The sequence below is a fragment of the Aquarana catesbeiana genome, linkage group LG02, assembly GCF_042186555.1.
Source record: "Aquarana catesbeiana isolate 2022-GZ linkage group LG02, ASM4218655v1, whole genome shotgun sequence".
NCBI lineage: Eukaryota > Metazoa > Chordata > Amphibia > Anura > Ranidae > Aquarana > Aquarana catesbeiana.
Window position 1 is genome coordinate 776,882,394 of NC_133325.1, and position 27,024 is coordinate 776,909,417.

Genomic DNA, 27,024 nt, shown 5'->3' on the forward strand with positions numbered 1-27,024 from the left:
TGCCCCAAAGAAGCTCAGGTACCTTTTTTTTTGAGCTTCAGGTGTTTTGCTTCTTCAGGTGGCAAAACTCTCAGGATGTGAACAGGTGACATGGAAATGAATGGGATTTTGCTTGTTGGGTGTTTTACAAGCTCAAAACGCTCAGGTGTGAATGTAGCCTTAGGCTGGGTGTATATATTACATGGGGGGTGGCGAACAATACATATTCAGGCAGGGAGAGTATGGGGGGGGGGGGGGGTGTCACATGTACAGGTTGAGGGGGTTGTATATATATTATTAGGGGGTGTCATACTCACACATGTACAGGAGAGGGGTGGGATTATATATATATATATATATATATATATATATATATATATATATATATATATATATATATATATATATACACACACATATTATTGGGGGGTGTCATACTCACACATGTACAGGAGAGGGGTGGGGGGTGTATATGTTATTGGGGGGGGTTGTATATATATTATTGGGGGGTGTCATACTCACACATGTACAGGAGAGGGGTGGGATTATATATATATATATATATATATACACACACACACATATTATTGGGGGGTGTCATACTCACATGTACAGGTGGGGGGAGGGGGGTGTATATGTTATTGGGGGGGGTTGTATATATATTATTGGGGGGTGTCATACTCACACATGTACAGGTGGGGGGGTTTTATATATATTATTTGGGGGGGGTCTATACATTATTGGGGGGTGTCATACTCACACATGTACAGGAGGGAGGAGGGGTGTATACATTATTGGGGGGGGTTGTATATACATTATTGGGGGATGTCATACTCACACATGTATAGGTAGGGGGAGGAGGGTGTATATACATTATTGGGGGGAGGGGGTCATGCTCACACATGTAGGGAGGGTGTATATACATTCTTGGGGGTGTTGTATATTATTGGGGGTGTCATACTCACACATGTACAGGGAGGGGGGTGTATATACATTATTTGGGAGGGGGGGTCATGCTCACACATGTAGGGGGGGGTGTATATACACATTGGGGAGTTGTATACATTTTATTTGGTGGGGGGTCATACTCACAAGTGTAGAGGAGGGGGTGTATATACACATAGAGGGGTGTATATATTATTGGGGGTGTCATACTCACACATGTACAGGAGGGGGGAGGGAGTGTATATACACATGGGGGGTTGTATATATATTATTGGGGGGGTGTCATACTCACACAAGTAGGGGGGTGTTATATATTTTATTGGGGTGGGGGTCAGACGCACACATGAACGGGAGGGGGTGTATATACATATACACAAAGGGGGGTGTACATATATTATTGTGGGGGGGGGGTCATACTCACAAATGTACAAGAGGGGGTGTATATACACAAAGGGGGTGTACAAATATTATTGTGGGGGGGGGTCATACTCACACATGTACAAGAGGGGGGAGGGGTGTATACATTATTGGGGGGGGTTGTATATATATTATTGGGGGGTGTCATACTCACACATGTACAGGTGGGGGGAGGGGGTTGTATATATATATATTATTGGGGGGTGTCATACTCACACATGTACAGGTGGGGGGAGGGGGTTGTATATATATATATTATTGGGGGGTGTCATACTCACACATGTACAGGTGGGGGGAGGGGGTGTATACATATTATTGGGGGGTGTCATACTCACACATGTACAGGTGGGGGGAGGGGGTGTATATATATATATATTATTGGGGGGTGTCATACTCACACATGTACAGGTGGGGGGAGGGGGTGTATATATATATATTATTGGGGGGTGTCATACTCACACATGTACAGGTGGGGGGAGGGGGGTGTATATATATTATTGGGGGGTGTCATACTCACACATGTACAGGTGGGGGGAGGGGGTGTATATATATATTATTGGGGGGTGTCATACTCACACATGTACAGGTGGGGGGAGGGGGTGTATATATATATTATTGGGGGGTGTCATACTCACACATGTACAGGTGGGGGGAGGGGGTGTATATATATTATTGGGGGGTGTCATACTCACACATGTACAGGTGGGGGGAGGGGGTTGTATATATATATATTATTGGGGGGTGTCATACTCACACATGTACAGGTGGGGGGAGGGGGTTGTATATATATTATTGGGGGGTGTCATACTCACACATGTACAGGTGGGGGGAGGGGGTTGTATATATATATATTATTGGGGGGTGTCATACTCACACATGTACAGGTGGGGGGAGGGGGTGTATATATATTATTGGGGGGTGTCATACTCACACATGTACAGGTGGGGGGAGGGGGTTGTATATATATATTATTGGGGGGTGTCATACTCACACATGTACAGGTGGGGGGAGGGGGTGTATATATATTATTGGGGGGTGTCATACTCACACATGTACAGGTGGGGGGAGGGGGTGGCTCAGACATCAGTTGTGGTTCTCCTCTTCCCCCCAGTAGGGAGCTCCGGACTGGCTCATGTTGTGTAGGTGGAGGAGGGGGGGTACCGGTACAGCAGCCTGTCTCTCCCCCTCTCTCTCTCTTCTTCTTCCCTCTTTCTGCAGCTGCCCAGGAGAGACGTGGCAGAGCGAACTTCTCCGTCATCAGCCAGCGACCCCCGGCGCGCATGCTCAGTACTGCAAGCGAGGACTCCCCTCCGCCATCTTGCTAGTGGCACGTCTCCGAGGAGAAGTGAAGCCGGTGCTGCTTTCCTGCTGATACAAGAACCGGCATTGATAGAAAACAGAGCCCAAGGGGTTCTGTCACTCCACATTATATGAGGGGTTCTGGGGTGTTTAGACATCGGTACATGCAGCCTGTGAAATGACAGGCGCCATCTTGGTTGTGGCACACCTGTATCACACACCACATCTGTATAAGTTCTCATTTATTGGTACAGAGCTTTGTAATTGCCAAATATAATATCAGTCAATAAATGAACAAATATATAATTCCTTTTCCCAAAGTTTCTGAAATCACAGCTTTATGGGTCCCAACTGAACCTGAATTGGAGCCGAACCCTCATATTCTGATGAATAGACCTTCATTTACAGTTTTTCTCCATTGTTTTGGCTCATTTCTTGAAACAGAAATGACATTCTCAAAACAACATGGACAAATCTCCAAACCACTTGGCAATTGTTCACAACTGAATTGAATTTCTCATTCATTTCATCAAAATTGCAAATGTCTCAGTACATCTTTCACATAGTTGCCAACATTGTAAAAAAAAAATGTGGGACACTTTTGTGGCTGTAGGCGGAGCCGTACAATAATTAGGGGGCGGGGCATTCGTTTGTAGGCGTGGCTTAGTAAAAACAGTAAGTGTGGCGCGCAAAGCGCGCCGTGGCGAAAAATGGACGTGGTTTACGCGTCATAGTGGGCGTGGCTTAAATGGGCGTGGCTCAAGAGGGTGTGGTTAGAGTCTGAGATGAATAAGGGATGGAGAGGGAAAGGGGGAGAGGGAAAGGGGGAGAGGGAGAGGGGGAGAGGGAAAGGGGGAGAGGGGGAGAGGGAAATGACGGGACAGCAGCCCCAGATCCTACACAATAAAAATATGTGTATTCTAGAAAGTTTAACAATCAGCAGATAAAGATACTCCAAACACCTGGTGTTAGCACTTCAATCATCCCGACACCATGATTGTTATGGTGTCAGGATGATTGAAGTGCAGTATTTCTATTATTACATTGTAATATAAAATTAAATCATTCAACTCACCATAATGCAGAATCAGTGGGAGCCCTGAGCGTGTCACCTGCCACGTCGCCTGCCCCCGGCAGAGTCCGTCCTCACATCAGGTGTCCCCGGCAGAGCCCCCCTCGCATCAGGTGTCCCCGGCAGAGCCCCCCCCTCGCATCAGGTGTCCCCGGCAGAGCCCCCCCTCACATCAGGTGTCCCCGGCGGAGCCCCCCCTCGCATCAGGTGCCCCCGACGGAGCCCCCCCTCGCATCAGGTGTCCCCGGCGGAGCCCCCCCTCACATCAGGTGTCCCCCAGTGGAGCCCCCCTCACATTAGGAGTCCCTGGCGGAGCTCCCCCTCACATCAGGTGTCCCTGGCGGAGCTCCCCCTCACATCAGGTGTCCCCGACGGAGCCCCCCCTCGCATCAGGTGTCCCCGGCGGAGCCCCCCCTCACATCAGGTGTCCCCCAGTGGAGCCCACCCTCACATCAGGTGTCCCTGGCGGAGCTCCCCCTCACATCAGGTGTCCCTGGCGGAGCCCCCCCTCACATCAGGTGTCCCCGACGGAGCCCCCCCTCGCATCAGGTGTCCCCGACGGAGCTCCCCCTCACATCAGGTGTCCCTGGCGGAGCCCCCCCTCACATCAGCTGTCCCTGGCGGAGCCCCCCTCACATCAGGTGTCCCTGGCGGAGCCCCCCCTCACATCAGGTGTCCCTGGCGGAGCTCCCCCTCACATCAGGTGTCCCTGGCGGAGCCCCCCCTCACATCAGGTGTCCCTGGCGGAGCCCCCCTCACATCAGGTGTCCCTGGCGGAGCCCCCCCTCACATCAGGTGTCCCTGGCGGAGCCCCCCCTCACATCAAGAGTCCCCCAGTGGAGCCCCCCCTCACATCAGGTGTCCCCGGCAGAGCCCCCCCTCACATCAGGAGTCCCCGGCAGAGCCCCCCTCACATCAGGAGTCCCCCAGTGGAGCCCCCCCTCACATCAGGTGTCCCCCAGTGGAGCCCCCCTCACATCAGGTGTCCCCCAGTGGAGCCCCCCCTCACATCAGGTGTCCCCCAGTGGAGCCCTCCCTCACATCAGGTGTCCCCCAGTGGAGCCCCCCCTACAAATTCCCACAGCGGCGTGCGCCCCCCCTCCCCTACCTCAGAATCCGCCGGTCTTTTCGAATTCCGCATGGATGGCAAAACCCCCGCCCCTTTCCCTGGCAGTGGGGCGGGGGTAGGCGGAGTGAGGCGGGGCGGAGCGGGGCGGAGGGTGGGCGGAGTGAGGCGGGGTGGAGCGGAGGGTGGGCGGAGTGAGGCGGGGCGGAGGGTGGGCGGCGTCGGAGGAGCTCCGTCTAGCCCCCCCCCCAGCCGTCTTCAAGCTTCTTCAAGATGGCGGCCGGCGGAGACAATGTCTCCACCGGCTGCAGACCTCTAGCGGCGGCGGTGGGCGGCAAAAATCAAAAACCGGATTTTTCGGGACATTTACTGGGACACAAAAAATTTGTGAATGGAGTGTAAGTCCCGGGAATGTCCCGGGAAATCCGGGACAGTTGGCAACTATGCTTTCAAATGATTAAGTACAAGTAGCCTACATTTAGCACAATTTCCAAGTGAATAGATCTTGTTGATCTAAACTGATTGTCAATTCTCAGTCTAATGGTTGTTCTCTCCAAAACATGTCAGCATCATTTCATTGTTTAAGTCATCACATGCACAATAGTCTGTTCAATTGTCAAAATTATTCAGGAACATAATACCATGAATACCATATATGAATCTCTTGGAACATTTGATAAAATGATTACAGCAATTGACAGTCGGGTGCAACTAGAACTTGACTAACGAAGGATGAGTTGTAGTTAGTCTCAGGTGACCAATCAAACAGTATGTTTAGTTACCTGACAGGTGCTGTCCATGATTGTGAATGCTGCCAAACATGTATATATAGAGCTTGACCATGCAGGACCAGTACAATTTCTGAACATGGAGGCACCTGGCCAAGTAGATGAACAAGGGCAACTGCCTGCTCGAGGAAGAGGAAGAAGAAGAGGAGGAGGAGTAAGGCTGCGTGGTGGTGGAATAGGGGGAAGAGGCAGAGGAGCTCGAAGACACCATGCTGTCCCTGATGAAATTCGGGCCACAATTATAGACCATGTCATCAACCATGGCCTCACAATGGCGGAGGCAGGTCGCCGAGTGCAGCCTAATGTGCCTCACTCTACAGTCTCCTCTATCATCCAAACCTTTCGCAGGGAAAACAGGTATCTAGTCAGTCAATGATGGAATTATATAATGTATAGGACAGGACACTGTGCATAGAGCAACAAATATGTTTATTTACTCATTTATGTATTCATTTAGTGTGTGTGTGTGTGTGTGTGTGTGATAGGCCTACAGTATTACAGTATATTACCTAGCGGGATGTTACGTATGATACTAACAATGACAAGAAAAATATTGTAGAAAATAAACTATGGAATAGTATGGAATAGTTTATTTTCTACAATATTGATGATACAGTTTACAGTAGTATTCCAGTCACTGTGCAGTGATGCATTAGAATTGTGGTAAAGTTACTGTAAGTAAAACAACAATACGATTACATTGGTAACTCATTCTGTATGGAATACATAAGGTATAAATTACGAATGAATGTTGTCCTTTGAATTCTATGTCTAGGATTGGACGACAACCTGGCACGGGTGGCCGAAGAAAACTTCTCAATGAACAACAAGAACAAGAGATCTGTAACATGGTGCTTGCAAATAATGCCATCACATTGAGACAGATCCGCACTAAAATCCTACAAGACAATGCCATATTACAAAATGTCAACTCTATAAGCATCTCCACAATAGCCCGCATATTGAAGAAGCATCAGATGACAATGAAGCAAATTTACAGGGTACCATTTGAGAGGAATTGTGACAGAGTGAAAGAGCTGCGGTACCAGTATGTACATGTAAGTCAGTCACTGGTTGTCCATCAAGATAACCTTTTTACAATTACCGTAAGCAGTGGTTCCCGAAATGTATTGGTTTCAGTACCCACTTTACCTGATTTCTGAATCCAGGTAATCCAGGTATGAAAGTATTTGATTTACATATCTGATTTATAAACATTTTGCCTAAAAACTGCAGCTTACTGTATGATGCAATTATCATTATAATCCTTATTTTGAAGAATATAACATATAATACAGTAAGAAAAAGGGTCAAAGAGCTGCAATTACAGTAGTGCCTCCCATGCAAATCTATCTAATACTGTGGGTTTTACTGTGACATTTCAGTAAGTCTACTCAATAATTTTTACCCTCCCCTTTCTGTTAAATACCCCCTGTAGTACCTCTTCTTAGGGTACATGTACCCCAGGTTTGGAACCACTGGAATACTGGCCAGTAGTATATTGAACTTGTGTAGAACATAGAACATTCCTATTAGGGTTGTCCTGATACCACTCTTTTAGGACCGAGTACAAGTACTGATACTTTTTTTCAAGTACTCCCCGATACCAATACTTTTTTTTATTCTTTATTGCAATATGTGTTTTTTTTTATTTTTTTTTTTATCAGCCCTGTTGGGGGGCTTTGGTGAGATATCAGGGGTCTTACGTAACAGACCTCTGATATCTCCCACTTGAGACAGAGAAAGAGACCGAGGATAGAGATTCCCCAGTCCCTTTCTCTGCAGCCTCAGCTGCACTGAGAATGAATGGAGAGAAGACAGCGGCTCCTCTCCATTCATAAACTGACACATCGTAATCACAGGAGATTACAATGTTTCATCTATGTGAATGGACAGAGTCAGCTGACTCTGTCCATTCACAAAGGAAGGAGGAGGGGGACGGCGGAACGGAGGGGGACAACGGAGGGGGACAGAGAAGGAGAGGGGAACGGAGGGGACAGCGGAGAGGCACAGCAGAACGGAGGGGACGGCGGAGGGGGACAGAGAAGGAGAGGGGAACGGCGGAACGGAGGGGGACAGCCAGGGGCGTATGGAGGGGGTGGCTAGGGGGGGCTGAAGCCCCGAACAAGACCCGAAAAAGCCAGAGTCTATGGAATGCTGCATTCCATTGTCAGCCCCGAGCGCCGGCGCCGGGACCGATCTGATTGTGAGTGCGGGCCGAAAGTGGCCGAAAGTAGCCGAGTCCCCGAGTGCCATAGCGGCCAAAAGTAGCCGAGAAAGTGGCAGAGTGCCGCAGCTCCCGCCTTCTGGAGCGGGACGTGTGACGTGACGTCCATCTTAGCCTGCAGGCTCCAGAAGACGGGAACGCTACATTCCCGCTCGGGCGGGAGGCTTTCCTCTCCCCCTCGGCTCCTCTCTGACGGTGACAAGTGACTGACTGCCTGCTGTGACCGCACACCACAGCTGAGGTAGGTCAGACACGCAATGTGTGTATAGTGGTCAGTGTATATAGGTCAGGCAGGTCAGTGTATATAGGTCAGTGTATACAGGTCAGGCAGGTCAGTGGATGTAGGTCAGTGTATATAGGTCAGTGTATACAGGTCAGTGTATGTAGGTCAGTGTATGTAGGTCAGTGTATGTAGGTCAGTGTATGTAGGTCAGTGTATGTAGGTCAGTGTATATAGGTCAGTGTATATAGGTCAGTGTATGTAGGTCAGTGTATGTAGGTCAGTGTCAGGCAGGTGTGTTTACTGGTCAGCATTGATAGGCACTGGTAAGTCACACAACCCCACCACGCAGCCCAAAAAAAAGCCGCGCCACCCCCCCCCCCCCCCCCCGGTTTTTGGACTTCGGGCTGAAGCCCCTGGTCTTTTTGCCACCTAACAACGCCCCTGGGGACGGCGGAGGGGGACAGAGGAATGGAGGGGACATGGAGGAGGATGCAGTGACAGTCAGAGGTGACCGATCACCGCTGTATGTCACTAAAGCCGCTGAAAGCCGCTGGGGGAGAATCTTGTAACTCCCCCAGGCGCCGATCACAGCTGACTTCCAGGTATCGGCGGAAGCATCGGGAGCATTTGCCCGAGTACAAGTACTTGTACTAGTATCGGTATCGGGACAACCCTAATTCCTATGTAACTGTCTGTAACTGTAGTATACGACTCTTCTGTATGACTGATTTGATGTTTTCTTTTTTTACTCTATTGTAGAGAATAATGGCATTGGAAGGAAACGAGACCTCTCACATACTCGTATATGTGGATGAGGCTGGCTTCAACCTGGCCAAGGGCCGAAGACGTGGCCGTAATTTTATTGGCCACCGGGCCACGGTGGATGTCCCAGGCCAGCGAGGGGGCAATATAACTATGTGTGCTGCCATTTCTGAGAATGGTGTGGCCACTCACATCCCCAGTCTTGGCCCATACAATACACAGAAGCTCCTCATCTTCTTGGACCGCCTTCATTTGGATTTGATCCCTGAAAATGAGAGAGGTCTCATAGGGCCTCACCTACCACAATATATAATTGTATGGGACAATGTGAATTTCCACCGTGGCCCGCTTATCAGGGCCTGGTTCACTGCTCATCCAAGGATGGATATGGTGTTCCTACCACCTTACTCTCCTTTCCTCAATCCTATTGAGGAGTTTTTCTCTGCTTGGAGGTGGAGAGTGTATGAGCATCGGGCTCAAAATCAGAGGTCCCTGCTCCATGCAATGGATGCTGCCTGTGAGGATATTACAGGAGATCAGTGTAGGGGATGGTTGCGACATGCACGCCGTTTCTTCCCTCGTTGCATCGCAAGGGAGGATATACGCTGCGATGTTGACGAGAATCTGTGGCCAGACAGACAGCAGCGTGTGGATGGGCAGGAGGGTGAGGACGGTGGCCAGTGAAGAGATGTTACAGTAGTTGTGAAACTCCAGCTTTATTTACAGCATTGTAGGCTAAATGTAATTTTCCTTGTTTTTTGTTTGTGTGTTTATATTTTTGTATATTACTGTATAATAAATTTTCTTTTTACTCTAATGTATGGACTTACTGTAACTTTGTGTGTAAATGATAATGGTTACAATACTGTAAAGTGATTTTTCCTTGGCAGTATGAGTGCAATCTGTGATGTCAAACCTTGGAGGCTACTCTTAGCCTAAAATCTTTTCTTTTTTTTCAGTTTTATACACCATTGTATTCAGTTAGCTAGACAAAAACTGTAATCATTGTCAATGAAGGACTGGGCTAAGACTGAAAGGTGGACATGAGGAATATTGAGGGATGAGGGATATTTCAATGGTCCTCTGCCTTAGGCTAGGTTCACACTGCTGCGGTGCGGGAACGCAGCGAATTTACTGCAGGTTCCCGCATCGCACCAACTCGCACGGCAGTTTACACTGCCATATGCGAACTGCTGGGGAGTGTCATACAATGTTAACGACACCCCCAGTTCAGCTCGCATATCGCACTGCGAACTGACAATTCGGACATGTATCGGATCGCATGGGTGTGAACACCCATGCGATCCGATTCTGGTCCGAACAAAAAAAAGGGTCCTGTGCGAGTTTGGACTGAATGCGGTGCGATATCAGCCATACTATCTGTATGGCTGATATCGCACAGCACAGACATCGCATGTGATGTGAACAGCAGTGCACTGCAAATCACATACGATGTCTGCCACCGCAGCAGTGTGAACCCAGCCTTAGAGACAAAACATCTAAACATTTTGACTTGCAGTGCTTACACAATGCCAAAGGGATGAAGCATTTTGGGGGCACTGACTATTTGAATGAGAAAGAAATTTATTTTTGACACATGAGTGAACTGTTTTGGGAAAGATATGAGCTTTTGAAGGTGAACCATGGTGTTGTGCTGAACCATCCAGGTTATTTTGGCAAAAGCACCAAGAGAGTGGAGAACGTCTGGTCTGTTTCAAGAAATGAGCCAAAGCAATTGAGAAGAATCTTTGCCATTTTGGTAGCACTGACTCTTTATATGGGAAAGGAATATGGTTTTGAAGCATGAGTGAACAGTTTTGGGAGAGATATGAGCTTTTGCACGTGAGTTAAAGTGTTGTGCTGAACTGTAAGACTGTTTTGCCAAATGAACTTAGAGTTTTGAGAATGTCATTTCTGTTTCAAGAAATGAGCCAAAACAATGGAGAAAAACTGTAAAGTGGCCAATAAAGGTTTGGTTCTCCTTTACCCAAAAAAACAGCCTGTGCAGTTAAGGGGCACCTGTAGATAAAAACAAACTGTGTAGCTTTGACTAAAATTGGATAATGGGCTTTCTATAAAGTATGGGCCATTTACGTACCTCCCGATGCCTGGCTGAAAAACTCCCAGAGAAGGCATCATCTCGTCCTGCCTTGTTGCCAGGACGTTGCTAAGACACTCCCAGACATCACAACCTGCAAAAACTCATTTCAGGGAGGTGGTGAACCCATTTCAGGGATTTGACGATTCGCACCAGCGCCGACCCACCAATGAAATGCAGCCTTACCAGTGCCAATTAAATGCAGCCTATCAGTGTCCATCAGTGCAGTCTATCAGTGACCATCCGTGCCATCTCATCAGTGCCTACAAGGGCAGCCCATCAATGTCCATCAGTGCAGCCTATCAGTGACCATCAGTGTTCATTCCTGCCACCTCATCAGTGCCTACCAGTGCAGCCTTTCAGTGTCCTTCAGTGCCACCTCATCAGTGCCTACCAGTGCAGCCTATTAGTGTCCTTCAGTGCCCACCAGTGCAGCCTATCAGTGCCCACCAGTGCAGCCCATTAGTGCCATCTCATCAGTGCCTACCAGTGCAGCCTATCAGTGTCCATCAGTGCCACCATTGCAGCCCATCAGTGCCACCTCATCAGTGCCCACCAGTGCAGCGTATCAGTGCCACCTCATCAGTGCCCAACAGTGCAGCGTATCAGTGCCACCTCATCAGTGCCCTCCAGTGCAGCCCATTAGTGCCACCTCATCAATGCCTACCAGTGCAGCCTGTCAGTGTCCATCAGTGCCACCTCATCAGTGCCCACCAGTGCAGCCCATTAGTGCCACCTCATCAGTGCCTACCAGTGCAGCCTATCAGTGTCCATCAGTGCCACCTCATCAGTGCCCACCAGTGCAGTCCATCAGTGCCACCTCATCAGTGCCTACCAGTGAAGCCCATCAGTGCAACCTATCAGTGTCCACCAGTGCCACCTCATCAGTGCCTACCAGTGCAGCCCTATAGTGCCACCTCATCAGTGCCTACCAGTGCAGCCTATCAGTGTCCATCAGTGCCACCTTATCAGTGCCCACCAGTGCAGTCCATCAGTGCCACCTCATCAGTGCCTACCAGTGCAGCCCATCAGTGCAACCTATCAGTGTCCACCAGTGCCACCTCATCAGTGCCCACCAGTGCAGCCCATCAGTGCCACCTCATCAGTGCAGCAAATTCAGCCATACACCCGCAGCAGTTCGCAGAGAGCAGTGCTAACTGCCTGCGAGTCAGATGCGATGTGGGAACCCGCACAGGAATCTCGCTTTTTCCCGCATCACACCAGTGTGAACCCAAAGTTATAAAAGTAATTTGTAAAATCAAACAATTTTTTTTTTTTACTCTAAGATTTTTTTGTCTAATTCCAGGTATCTCTGAAGTAGCCCTGGCCTTAAAGGTGCACCCTGGGAAGGCCACACCACTAGTGCCCTCCGGGGAAGCCTCACCTGATCTTGTTGTAGCACTGACCCCTTGGGGGTTGCTTAGAATTGCATGTTCTTCTGCGCAGCCTTGACCCTGTGAACTTTCCGGCTATCCTGACACTCTAGGTTCAGACATCTTGCCTATACCTTTAAATAACACACTCACACAATGCATATTGTTTTAGCTCTCTCAGATTTACCTAACCACGTCAATGCTGGGCACTTACACCCCCTTCCTGCCCAGGCCATTTTTCATCTTTCAGCGCTGTCACACTTTGAATGACAATTGCACAGTCATACAACACTGTAACCATGTGACATTTTTATCATTTTCTTCACACACATAGAGCTTTCTTTTTGTGGTATTTAATCACTTCTGGGTTCATTTTTTCCCAAAAAAAAAAAAAAAAAGACAGAGAATTTTGACAAAAAAAAGTTTTTATTTTGTAAATAAGCAATTTTTCTCCTTCGCTGATGGGCACTGATGTGGCGGCACTGATGAGGTGGCACTTATGGGCACTGATGAGGCGGCATTTATAGGCACTGATTAGTTGGCACTGATGAGGCACGAATATGCCGCGCTTGTGGGCACTGATGAGCACTGATAGGTGGCACTGGTGAGCACTGATGGGTGGCACTGGTGGGCACTGATAGGCAGCACTGGTGGGCACTGATAACCGGCACGGATAGGCGGCACTGATGGGCATTGATGGGTGACATTGATGGGCAGCAGTGATGGGCATTGGTGGGCAGCACTGATAACCAGCACTGACTGGTAACACTAATGGCCACTGATTGCTGGCACTTGTGGGCACTGATTGCTGGTACTGGTGAGCACTTATTGCTGGCATTGTGGGGGCTTTATTGTAAACAGGGTACTGATTACATACCTAGATGTCCCCTAAGAGGAGATGCCGCTGATCGGCTCTCCCCTCCTCACACTCTGTCAGTTTGGTGACAGGCAAGTAATAGATTAGTGACACACCCAGTAGTGTATGAGTGTCTCAGCTTCAAAAAATTGCCCATGGATCCCCTGCCATCCTTTCGTGTTGAAGCTGAGACACTTATTCAAAATGCTATTACAGATTTAGTCATAGATAAAAAAGAGGCAGCTTTTATGTGAAAGGACTTCTATAGCACGCCTTATTTTTATCACCTATCACCTAAAGTGCATAAAGACCCATTACATCCGCCTGGCAGACCTATTGTGGCATCAATGAATAGTGTCACTAGTGGCTTTTCACTATACATTGACTCCTTCTTGCAACCCTTAGCCCAAAATCTCCATTCATATATACCAGATTCAATACACCTTATGGAACTCTTGTCTTCCTACACCTGGGCTGATGGCTATTCTTGGTTATCTCTTGACGTGAACTCTTTGTACACGTCGATCCCACATAATATAGGACTATTATCAGTTTTTATTATTAGATCCCTTGCTGAATACCAGACAGGCCTCTTTCATTCTGGATGCCACCTCTTTTTTCTTAACACACAATTATTTCCATTTTGAAGGACAACTCTACCTGCAGAACCATGGTACAGCTATGGGGGACAATTTTGCACCCGTCTTATGCTAATCTGACCATGGGTCTGTGGGAGAATCAATTCATATGAAAAAATAACCCCTTTGCTGAACATGTGGTATTTTATGGCAGGTATATCGACGATATCGTCATCATCTGGGATGGATCTTCATCCCAGGTTGACGACTTTGTCACCCATTGTAACGCCAATGAGCTGGGTTTTTCTTTCTCAGCTGTTTGGAATAAGGATAGCTTAGCTTTGCTTGATTTTGAGCTCAGCTATGAACAAAATAATATCTTTGCTCGTAATTACACTAATTACCACCCCACCATCAGAAGTTGAGTCCATTACTCTCCCTAACATCACAGTGCACCCCCCCTTTCCTTATGCTGCTGCTGGGAAGAAGCTGGATGCATTGCTTGAGAGCAGAAAGTAGGGGTCTGGAGGAGGACCAGAGTCGGACTGGAGCTCTCCTGCAGCTGCAGGAGAGGTGCGAGGGCCACATGAAATGGCCTGGAGGGCCGGATTCAGCCCACGGGCCTCGTGTTTGACACCTGTGCACTAAACCCCCTGCGGGTAATTCTTACCTTCATTTCGATAGTTGTCATCATCCCCAGTGGGTGAAAAACATACCAAAAGGACAGTCCTGCAGACTTAGGCAGGACTGTACCAGAGAATGTGATTATATTTCTCAGAGATCACATCTCAAACAAAAGTTCATTGAAAAGGTCTACCCTTCCAAACTGGTAGAACAGGCATATAATCATTTCCTTGGACACTCTTGCACCCAATGGGCTCAACGAGGAACTTGAGGTTAATACTATCTTATAGTTTCCTGTTGCCTGTTTTTCAGCTGTCGATGTTGTTGTCGTTGTTATACGAGCCGGCAGCTGAACCTACTAGTAGTAATGATGATCTTTTCTCCCCTTCTTTTAATGTATTGTTTTAGGTCTCTTCTGACATATGGCTCCATGACAGCCAGTTAATATGTTATCTGGTTGTTATTAACTAATTAATTTTCACGTGGTTCTATGTGTGTATGTATGTATGTATGTATGTGTGTGCTTTAGCATGTGTATGCATATATATGTATGTATATATATATATATATATATATATATATATATATATATATATATATATATATATATATATATATTTATATTTATTTATTTATATTGTGTGTTACTATTATAATAATCCCTTTTGAAATTATTGATTTATTATTATTTGTATTAATCAAAATAATAATTTTTAAATGTATGTTTATACATATGTGTGTATGTGTGTATATATATATATATATATATATATATATATATATATATATATATATATATATATATATATGTGTATATATGCTTTTTCATATTTAGATATATATATAGATAGATATATATCTATATCTATCTATCTATCTATCTATCTATCTATCTATCTATCTATCTATCTATCTATCTATATATATATACATATATATATATATATATATATATATATATATATATATATATATATATATATCTATATATTTATAGATATATATATATATATAGGTATATAGATATAGATAGATAGATAGATAGATAGATAGATAGATAGATAGATAGATAGATAGATAGATAGATATTTCGGCTATCAGATTTTAAATGTTTTAAATAATATTTTTAAATAATGTTTGTGAGTTTAAGACATTTGAGATATTTATCATGTGATTTCTTATTCCCATATATTTTTTTTATATTGTCAATGTCATTTACATATAATTCCCCTCTTTTTGTCTAGTGTTGAATTGCGGCAATTTTGTGCGATTTCTATTGATTGGTTGGTTTGTCTGCACGTGTGGGTGTGCACTCATTTGTAGTTGGGCTCCTGCGTCTGGGAGCTCACCCGTGTAGACAATCCATTAATGCATTTTGTATCTGTTAAGTCTGTGAATACCTTTATATTTGCTCTATGTTATGTTTTTGGGCACCTTTGCATTGATTTATTTGATTTATTTCATAAGTCCCCGTTAGTGTTATGCAGCATAATTATTAATATGCAGTCAGCTGTCTTTCGTCCGCGGATGGAGCCTTTAAATGCCATCTCCTCTCCAGTATTGTTGCTATGAATCAGGCTGCTTTATTGTTTAATACTGATAGAGACTGTTACTCACTCAGGAAAATAATTATCAGATGTAACCGAATAGCTACTTGACCTTTTGTGACCTTATGTACAATGTAATATCCATATACTGTGTCATTGTCAACTTTAATACTTTTAAATAAAAAATCTATTAATCTATTTACTGTTAAAAAATGCCGTCTCCTCCTCTCCCTTCTTTACACTTGAGAAAGGAGCACGTATGTGCCTCACGGACTTTGCGCATGCTCTGAAACGCGTTGTGTTCCCCCTGCTAGGGCTGACGTCACATGCTGTTTCCACGAGCCACTCGTTACTTCTCCTCTCCAGCTCCTTGTGGCTCACACAGCCTGGATTTGTAATCTCCTGGAAACATGCCTCTGACACCGGCCACATTCCCATGATATTGCCAACTCATGATGAGTATTCTTGTACTCACTGAAATGATATGCCCTGTACACACGGTTGGATTTTCCGACGGAAAAAGTGCGATCGGATTGTGTTGTCGGAAATTCCGATCGTGTGTGGGCTCCATCGGACTTTTTCCATCGGCATTTCCAACACACAAAGCTTGAGAGCAGGCTATAAAATTTTCCGACAACAATTTTCCGATAGGTCTAATTCCGATCGTGTGTACACAATTCTGACGCACAAAGTGCCACGCATGCTCAGAATAAATTAAGAGCGGAAAGCTATTGGCTACTGCCCCGTTTATGGTCCCGACGTACGTGTTTTACGTCACCGCGTTCAGAACGATTGGATTTTCCGACAACTTGGGCGACTGTGTGTATGCAAGACAAGTTTGAGCCAACATCTGTCGGAAAAAATCCATGGATTTTGTTGTCGGAATGTCCGATCAATGTCCGATCGCGTGTACAGGGCATAAGTGTCTATTATTATTTTGTATTACCGATTAAAACACTTCACTCAGAGGCGCTTTTCTGTTTTTGCTTTTTCTGTGCTATTATAAGCAGGGACTACTAATGTAGTCAACCCAATGTTGTTGTGTTTTTTTCCAGAGATAGTGTTCCCAGCATGTTTAACACAGTACAATTGGCTTTAAAAATTAATACACCAGCATTGTGGATGCCCGTACAGGTTTGACAGGCTCTGGGATGACTGGCTGGCAGTACCTGGTTTTGCACCTGCGGACTTATTATTGACTACAATACTAGGCTGAACAATGTAATACAGTAATTAACCACTTGTCGCCCGCCCATGTGATCGGCTGTGACCAATCACAGCCGGTCACATGTAAACACGGAGATGCTGGTAATCGGCGTTCCTCGCCTCACACTGACAGAGTGTGAGGAGAGGAGAGCCGATCAGCAGCATCTTCTCACAGGGGACAGCTAGGTATGTAATCAGGGCACTGATCATCAGTGCCCTGATAACAATTGGTGTACACCAGTGCCAGCAATCAGTGCCAACCAGTGCCCACAATTGCCACCAATCTGTGCCCACAAGTGCCAGCAATCAGGGCCCACAAGTGCCAGAAATCAGTGGCCATTAGTGATGCCAGTCACTGCTGGCTATCAGTGCTGCCGATCAATGCCCATCACTGGTGCCCATCAATGCCACCCATCAATGCCACCCATCAATGCCCATTAGTGCTGCTTATCTGTGCCCACCGGTGCCGCCTATCTGTGCCCACCAGTGCCGCCTATCTGGGCCTAGTTCCCACCAGTGCCACCCATCAGTGCTGCCTATCAGTGCTCATCAGTGCCACATATCAGTGCCAACTTATCAGTGCCCATAAGTGCCACCTCATCAGTGCCCATGAATGCAGCCTATCAGTGCCGCCTCATCAGCACCCATCAGTGAAGGAGAAAAATTACTTATTTACAAAATTTACTGAGAGAAACTAAGAAAAACTTTTTTTTTCTCCAAATTTTTGGTCTTTTTTTTTTTTAGGAAAAAATAAAAAACCCAGGAGAGATTAAATACCACCAAAAGAAAGCTCTATTTGTGTGAAGAAAATGATAAAAATTTCACATGGTTACAGTGTAGCATGACCGCACAATTGTCATTCAAAGTGTGACAGCGCTGAATTAGAAAAATGGCCTGGGCAGGAGGGGGGTGTAAGTGCCCCATATTGAGGTGGTTAAAGATGCGGATGGAGTCAGGCGCCCTTCTCTTCTTTCAATGTTGACACGACGCTCTCTGCCGCTGTAATGCTGTGTTCACAGTGCGCAATGACTTATATAGGCATGGGGCGTGGTCACCGGTGACCCCGCCCCTTATGACATCACAGTCCCGGGGCATGCTGGGACTGTGCCGTCATAAGGGGCGGGGTCACCACCCGGTGACCACACCCCATGCCTATTTAAGTCGTTGCGCACCGTGAACACAGCATTACAGCGGGAGAGAGCGTTGTGTCAACATCAGAAGAAGAGAAGAGGGAACAAGACAACAGAGAAGACCGGGCCACCGCTAGTAAGAGAGCGGCAAAAGAGCAGAAGATAGCGGAGGAGCCCTGCAGAAGACCTGGAGAGCGGGAGAAGAAGAGGAGAAGAGGCCGGAGAGCGGGAGAAGAACCGGACAACGGGAGAAGGCCAGGGTTGTCGGGAAGAGGCCCTTGTCCTCATCAACATGGGGACAAGGTGCTTTGGGGTGGGGGGGGGACGCAGGTCGCCCCCCTTCCCCAAAGCACCCACCCCCTCATGTTGAGGGCATGCGGCCTGGTACGGTTCGGGGGGGGGGGGCGTTCGCTCGTCCCCATCCCCCTTCCTGACTGGCAGGGTTGCGTGCTCGGAAAAGGGTCTGGTATGGATTTGAAGGGGAGCCCCCCACGCTGTTTTTTTTCGGCGTAGGGGGCTCCCCTTAAAATCCATACCAGACCTAAGGGACATTGTTGCCTCCCTCTCGCACTCGCTGCAATAGGAAAATGTGTTTTTCCTATTGCAGCGAGCGCGAGATGCATAGTACCCTGTCACCAAGAACCAGATCCTATCGCGCTGGAAACATTCTCGCGGGCAGGTGCTATAGCTGCCCTTGCGTCGTATTTGGTCCGTCGGACCAGCATACAGATGAACGGGCTTCCCGATAGGAACTGGGTCTGGCGGAGTGCAGGCGGAAAGATTTGAAACATGTTTCAAATCTAAAGTCCGTCGGATTTTCGACCAAAAAGGTCCTTCAGAAGTCCGATGAAGCCCACACACGGTCGGATTGTCCGACGGATTCGGTCCGTCGGACCAGTCCGGTCGAAAAGTCCGCTCGTGTGTACACGGCATAACTTGTGCACAGGATAGTTCTTCTCAGGGGGAATGAGACTCCGACTCACATATGCTAATAGACGAAGCTTCCCTTCCGATTCTTGATATAAAACTCCCCCTAGCCCATCTCGGCTAGCATCCACATGCAGCTCATAAGGCTTACAGTAGAAGGGTCGGCATAGGCCAAAACAGGAGCTTCAGTAAGACTCTCCTTTAAACGTCTAAAAGCCTTTTCACACTTCGAAGTCTATTGATCTTGAACAGACTCACGCGGCTTCCTGGGCCCCAACTGCTTGGGCTCCCCTGAATTCGGCTTCTGCGAACCTTTGTTCACTTCCCTTTGCAACAGGTCATTGATAGGTTTCGCAATTTGTGCAAAGTTTTTTACAAATCTTCTATAATAGGAACAAAATCCTAGAAATGACCTCAGTTCTGTAACAGTCTTTGGTCGAGGCCAAGAGGTAACAGCTTCCAGCTTTCATGGATCCATCAGCTGAGACCACATACCCCAAATAGGTAACTGAAGTCTGGTAGAATTCACATTTCTTCAATAACAGCTTCAACCCCTCTGCGTGAAGTCTCTGGAAGACTTTTTTGAGTCGTGCTTCATGCTCCTATAACGTCTTGCCAAAAACGATGATGTCATCCAAATACACAAGCACTTCTATCAGATTCATGTCTCCCACTGTGTTCTCCATCAACCTCTGGAAAGTGGCTGGGGCTCCCACCAGTCCCTGTCAGTGGGCTGATGAATGCCGTCTTCTCTCGGTCATCAGGATGCATAGGTATCTGGTAGTATCCACTCTTCAGATCCAATACTCTGAACCATTTTGCTCCAGACAGACACTGCAAAACATCTTCTATGCTAGGTGTAGTATACTGATCAGGAATGGTTCTTCGATTCAGCGTTCTATAATCAATGCACATCCGAATGGACTCATTTTTCTTGCGCACCACCACAATGGGGGATGCGTAAGGGCTCCTGGATTTATTAATGACCCCAGACTTCTTCAACTCGGCCAGCTGCTCCCGAAGATCTTCAAGATCACTCAAAGGGATCTGCTGAGCTCCCTCTCGAAAAGGTTTGTCTTCGCTCAGTCGAATTCCGTGTTGGGCACTTTTAGCACAGCCTACATCAAAGTCATTCTTATGCCGCGTACACACGAGCGGACTTTACGACAGACTTTGCCCGGCGGACGGGATTTCGTCAGACAATTCGATCGTGTGTGGGCTCCAGCGGACTTTGTTTTCTCAGAAGTTGGACGGACTTAGATTTGAAACATGTTTTAAATCTATCCGTCGAACTTGAGTCCGGTCGAAAAGTCCGCTCGTCTGTGTGCTAGTTCGACGGACAAAAAGCCACGCTAGGGCAGCTATTGGCTACTGGCTATGAACTTCCTTGTTTTAGTCCGCTCGTACGTCATCACGTACGAATTTGACGGACTTTGGCGGATTGTGTGTAGGCAAGTCCGTTTATTCGGAAAGTCCGTCATAAAGTCCGTCGAAAAGTCCGCCGGGCAAAGTCTGCCGGAAAGTCCACTCGTGTGTACGCGGCATTAGAGAACATCGCTTCCCACCTGGCTAGCTGAGTTCTAACCCTCTCTTGCCATCTGGGAGACAAAGTAGGACGCTGGGCGTGAGACTCTCTTCCAGGGTCCCTCTGAACCAAGTCATCCGCCGTCACAGGAGTAGCCGCACTCACTCTTCCTATCCAATATGAGGCTTCGGGCTAAGAGCCTGCAAGGGTGAAGGATAAGGTCCTTCACCCCTGCACCCCTTGGTACCCAAGGCAAAAGTGAACATTTACTCATTGCAGTGCAGGGGAGTACCTCTGCAAGGGTACCTTATTAATTCTGTGGAGTTGAGTTTTAGGATCCCTCGGGAGGTGATAAAAACAAAATTGTCGTCTTTGCTGCAATGCTCATCTTCAGTCCAGAGTTGTTCCTAACTGTGCAACCCCTCTGGGTGATCAATGTACATTGCAGGGATGTTAAAAAAAAAAAACTTTGAAAAAAAAAAAAAACTTTGTTGCAGATTTCTACCTTTTTTGCTTCTCTGAAGTAATAGCTATTTGTTTCGCCATGACCTGTGTAGACTGGTTCTGAATGAGAGGGTCTGGTTCATTATAATCACATGATAAACTCTCAGTGTTCTGATGAGAAAAGGTGCAGGGTCTGCATCATTTTAGAAGTATTTAAGCCTTGGGGAGTATCTCATCAAGACTGAAATTCCTGTTGCAGAGGGTTCCTAAAATCTGACTTGTATCATAAGTCCAGACTTCTGGGAAATTTAGTAAGCCAATCACACAAGCAGGAAATCAGGTTGCCAAATTGTATTGAATTTTACTGATAATTACAGCGGCTGCAGATTGAAAAGGAACTTCTTTTTTAATAACATTAAATTACAATATGGCTTGTGCAGCAACTGTATATGCTACATTATTATTAATATGAAATATAATTAATATTAATATTAATATTATTATTACTATAAATATATATTTTTGCTATCATTTTTTTTTCCACAAAAGTATGCTGTTTGTATATTTTCACACAATGTATGATAAGTCCTGCTGCCACTTAGCCACACTACAGTCTTGAATATAATTCTTCACAGTCCATGTTATTGATGGCTTTGTATCAACTTCAGTTCTGGGAGGTTTTACCCCCCCCCCCCTTCATGACCAGGCCATTTTTTGCTATTCGGCACCGCGCTATTTTAACTGGCAATTGAGCGATCATGCAACACTGTACCCAAATGAAATTTATAGTATTTTTTTCACACGTATTCTTTTGGCAATATTTGATCACCACTGGATTTTTAGTTTTTTGTGATAAAAACGAAAAAAGACAGAAGATTTTGAATTTTTTTTTTTACTTTCTGCTATAAAACATATCCATTAAAAAAAATGTCTTCATAAACGTTGGCCAAAATGTATTCTGCTACATGTTTTTGATTAAAAAAAATCCAAGTAATAAGTTTATATTGATTGGTTTGGGTGAAAGTTATAGCGCCTGCAAAGTAAGGTATATATGTTGGAATATTTTTTTTGTACTACTAATGGCAACGACTTAACAGGACTGCGATAGTGCGGCGGACAATCTGACACTAACTGACACGGGGGGGGGGGGGACTGACTAACTGTCACTGACATCACCAGTTACACTAATACAGTGATCAGTGCTGGACATGTGCGGTTCGTTTCGTTCCGAATTAAAATTCGGACAAATTTTTCCCTATTCGGAAATTCGCATGTATCCAAATTTCCGAATTACAATAGTAACGAATTTAAACGAACCCTGAAAATACAAAACAAAATTTCAGACGAATTCGAATAGTTTTCAAATCAAATTCAGATAGTTTTCTAATTTAATCCAAATTTGAATCATTTTCCAATCTAATTCGAATTTCTGAAGAGAATAAAATAGAATAGAAAAGAATAGAATAGAATAGAAAAGAATAGCATAGAAAATAAAAGAATTGAATATAATAGAGTAAAACAGAACAGAATAGAAAATAAAAGAATAGAAAAAAATAGAATAGAAAAAATAAATAGAAAATAAAGGGATAGAATAGAAAATAAAAGAATAGAGTAAAACAGAACGAAATAGAGAATAAAAGGACAGAATAAAATAGAATAGAAAATAAAGGAATAGAATAAAATAAAATAGAAAGAATATAACCATCTTCGGAAATTCGAATTTCTAATAGAATAATCTTGAATCTGAATACAATAGTAAATAGAAAAGAATAGAATAGAAAAAAAAGGAATAGAATAAAATAGAAAGAATATTACCTTCTTCCAAAATTCGAATAGAATAAAATAGAAAGGGATAAAAGGGATAGCATAGTTGCCTTTTTTTTTTGCGATTGTGCTAATTTCAGTGCTTTTTCTCACTCAGCTACATGCCATTGTGATGTCATAGTATTACTGCTGCTGTGGTTGCAACCATTAGACCTGACGTTGTTGTATATTGTCATTTGTCTCCATCTACAGGATCTACGTGTACTTATTTCACTTTTTCATGTGATTGCAATGTCAGTGGGCACTTATTGGCTTTTGTCATGTATATTTATTTATTTATTTAATTTCAGGTACTTATGTAGCTCCGTCAATTTACGCAGCGCTTTACATATACATTGTACATTCACATCAGTCCCTACTCTCAAGGAGCTTATAATCTAAGGTCCCTAACTCACATTCATACATACTAGGGAGAATTGAGACAGGATACAATTAACCTACCAGCATGTCTTTGGAGTGTGGGAGGAAACCGGAGTACCGTATATACTCGAGTATAAGTCGTTTCGAGTATAAGTTGTTCCGAGTATAAGTCGAGGCCCTAATTTACCACAAAAAAATGGGAAAAACTTATTGACCCGAGTATAAGACGAGGGTGAGAAATGTGCAGCTACTGTAAGTGGAAAAGAGGGTCAACAATGCCCATTTGCAGCCTCACTGTGCCCATTTGCAGCCATAGGTCCCCCGAACTTCAAACTCGGTAGTTAAGTGTTCCTAGATGCCCCCTAGCTGCAGCCAAAATTTGGGGTCTCTGAACCCAAAGGGTCCCGAAATGACATTGCTGCAGATGGACACAGTTGACCGACTTTGGGGCCCCGTATCTCGGGGCCACTTAGTGCTAGGAACCCCAAGTTTGGTGTGCAAACCCAGTGGAACTAGCACCATAAAATATCCAAAGCTGGGGTTTCTAGCACCAAGTGGCCCTGAGATACGGGGCCCCAAAAATCGGTTCAGAAAATGTCAAGCACTTTTCTGCAGCAGAGAATGACATTTTCTGAACCGATTTTGAGGCCCCCGTATCTCGGGGCCACTTGGTGCTAGGATACGTTGTGGTACCAGTTCCACTGGGTTTGCACACCAAATTTGGGGTTCCTAGCACCAAGTGGCCCTGAGATACGCGGCCCCAAAGTCGGTTCGGAAAATGAAATTTTTTGCTGCAGAAAAGTGCTTGACTCGAGTATAAGTGGAGGGGGGCACTTTCAGCACAAAAAATGTGCTGAAAAACTCGACTTATACTCGAGTATATACGGTATTGTATTTTCTTGCTTTTATTGTTAAAAATTATTAAAACTGTCTGTCAATAAAGTACAACAGAACAGAATAGAAAATAAAAGAATAGGAAAAAAATAGAATAGAAAAAAATAAAATAGAAAATAAAGGGGTAGCATAGAAAATAAAAGAATAGAGTAAAACAGAACAGAATAGAATAGAAAATAAAATAACAGAATAAAATAGAATAGAAAATAAAGGAATAGAATAAAAAAAATAGAATAGAATAAAACAGAAAGAATATAACCATCTTCCGTAATTCAAATTTCAAATAGAATAAGTTTGAATTTGAATACAATAGAAAGGAACAGAATAGAAAAAAATATATAGAATTGAATAAAATAGAAAGAATACAACTGTCCTCCTGAAATTTGAATTTTGAACAGAATAAAGTCACATTCAAATAGAATATATATATATATATATATATATATATATATATATATATACACATATATCACATATCACATAGAAATACCACCAATATAATATGAAATCCGGATCATTCTTTCCAGTCTACAACTATCTCTGGGTAGTTGGGATCGGATGACATAGACATCCAGCCTCCAGGTCTCCTCGGTGTCACATCATTCCTGTTTGGGTTCTTCTCTAATTCTTTCACAAGCTAAATGCAGAGAGGATCCAGACACACATTCCATTCCATGTAGCAATAAACCATGTCAGACCTATGAATGCCCCCTGCTAAAGGGTGACTCTGGAGAATTTGCAGTGTGCACATATGTAGAGTTATTACCATGATGTTTACCCTAAAGCCCAACTCTGAAATCATTTTTGTAAATATTTTATTTTTATTTTTTTTTTGGTAGTGTCCCTCCTGGCCTGTGAAAGAGGGTAAAAAGCAGCTGTTTGCTCACCTTTAATCCAGAGCAGTACTCTATTTTCACCACAAGGTGTCCTCAGTCTTCAAGTTATGCCCAGTGTCAATCTGGAAGATTGAGGACATACTGTGAGTGTAGGGTGACATTAGCCAGAACACCCCCCCTCCCCCCCAAGGGGGTGTCACCAAGGCACCTTGAATTCACTGGCTAATGATGCAAAGAGTACTCTTCACATAAGCGCCACAATCTGAATAGTTGAGGACCGTCCAGCCCACCAGCCCAAAGAAGAGGCAAAGGGGAAGAAGACCCAGCAGTCACAAAAGGCTTCGGAAAAGGGGAGTAAAATAAAAAAACAGCATACTGCCTGAGGGACCTTGACAAGGAAGGGGGTCACAAAGGGGAAAAATACAGAGGCCAGGTTTGGGCTTTAACAATGTGCGCTCTCTTTTTCCACTAGGGTTGTAGCCAAGAGGCAGTGGGGTGGATTTACTAAAGGCAAATAGGTACATAGTTGGTAAGGCTGAAAAAAAAGACACCAGTCCATCCAATTCAATCTGTGTGGGTGTGTATGTGTGTACATCAATAATAAATCGTATATCCCTGTATGTTGTGATCGTTAAGATGCCCATCTAATAGTTTTTTGAAACTATCGACACTCCCTGCTGATACCACCGCTTGTGGAAGAGAATTCCACATCCTTTCTTACCGCTCTGACAGTAAAGAACCCTCTACGCAGATTAAGTTTAAACCGATTCTCTTCCAATTTCAGTGAATGGCCGCGTGTCTTATGCCGCGTACACACGAGCGGAAATTCCGCCAGCAAAAGTCCAATGAGAGATTTTGGTCCGAAAATGCGACCGTGTGTATGCTCCATCGGAGTTTTGCTGGCGGAATTCCAGCCAGCAAAAGATTGAGAGCACGTTCTCAATTTTTCGGTGGGAAAAAGTTTCAATCGGAAATTCCGATCGACTGTACCAGTTCCGACGCGCAAAATTCCTACACATGCTTGGAAGCAATGAACTTAATTTTCTCGGCTCGTCGTAGTGTTGTATGTCACCGCGTTCTTGACGGTCAAAAGTTCAGCGAACTTTTGTGTGACCGTGTGTATGCAAGCCAAGCTTGAGCGGAATCCCGTCAGAAAAACCATCCAAGATTGTTCCGTCAGAAATTCCGTTCGTGTGTACGGGGCATAAAGACTGTGGCCAGGGGTCTCAAACTGGCGGCCCTCCAGCTGTTGAGAAACTACAAGTCCCATCATTCCCCTGGCTGTGGGAGTCATGTTTTTAATTGTCTGCCCTGCAATGCCTCATGGGACTTGTAGTTTTGCAACAGCTGGAGAGCAGCCAGTTTGAGACCCCCTGAGTGTAGTACAGTTGCTCCAGGGCTTAGTAAATGCGGTGAAGCTCTGCTGACTTTCAGCATCCAATCACGTGTAAGCAAAAATGCTGTTTTTTTTTTTCTTGCATGGGATTGGGTATTCTATGCAAAGTGAAGCTTCATCTCATTTACTAAGCCCTTGAGCAACTGCACTTGTAAAGTGCACAGTCTATTTGGCTCTTAAAGGGACAGCGTCTATTTCCATATTGGAATCCGCTAACAATTTGCAATGGAATATATATTATCTTTATTAAAAAAGCCAAAACCTTTTTTGTTTTGTGGAGGGGCAACGGGGTTTGAACCTCTGTCAGGTTTTCTTGCTGTGGCCGCTGGGAAGATTCTCTTTATTTCTCCTGGTAACCCCTGTCACCAAGACAGAAAGTGAAAGGAAGCCCAAAATTTTACAGTTCCCGCCCAGGCCCATTTTCAGCTTTCAGCGCTGTCGCACTTTGAATGACAATTGCACGGTCATGCAACACTGTACCCATATGACGTTTGTATATTTTTTTTTCACACACATAGAGCTTTCTTTTGGTGTTTTTTTAATCACTTAATGCTGAGTTTTTATTTTTCGCTAAACAAACAAAAAAGACAGAAAGTTTAAAAAAAAAAAAAATTTCCATAGTTTGTTA

The 27,024-nt window shown here is 45.1% G+C and overlaps 1 protein-coding gene across 1 annotated transcript in view; it reads right to left on the reverse strand.

The window, feature by feature from the left end:
- Positions 1-2,619, reverse strand: part of TMEM39A (transmembrane protein 39A) — an 85,428-nt gene extending 82,809 nt beyond the window's left edge. Inside the window, 1 exon segment of the mRNA XM_073617382.1 lies at positions 2,390-2,619. The gene's annotated coding sequence lies outside the window, so the exon portion shown is untranslated.
- Positions 2,620-27,024: the final 24,405 nt, after the last annotated feature.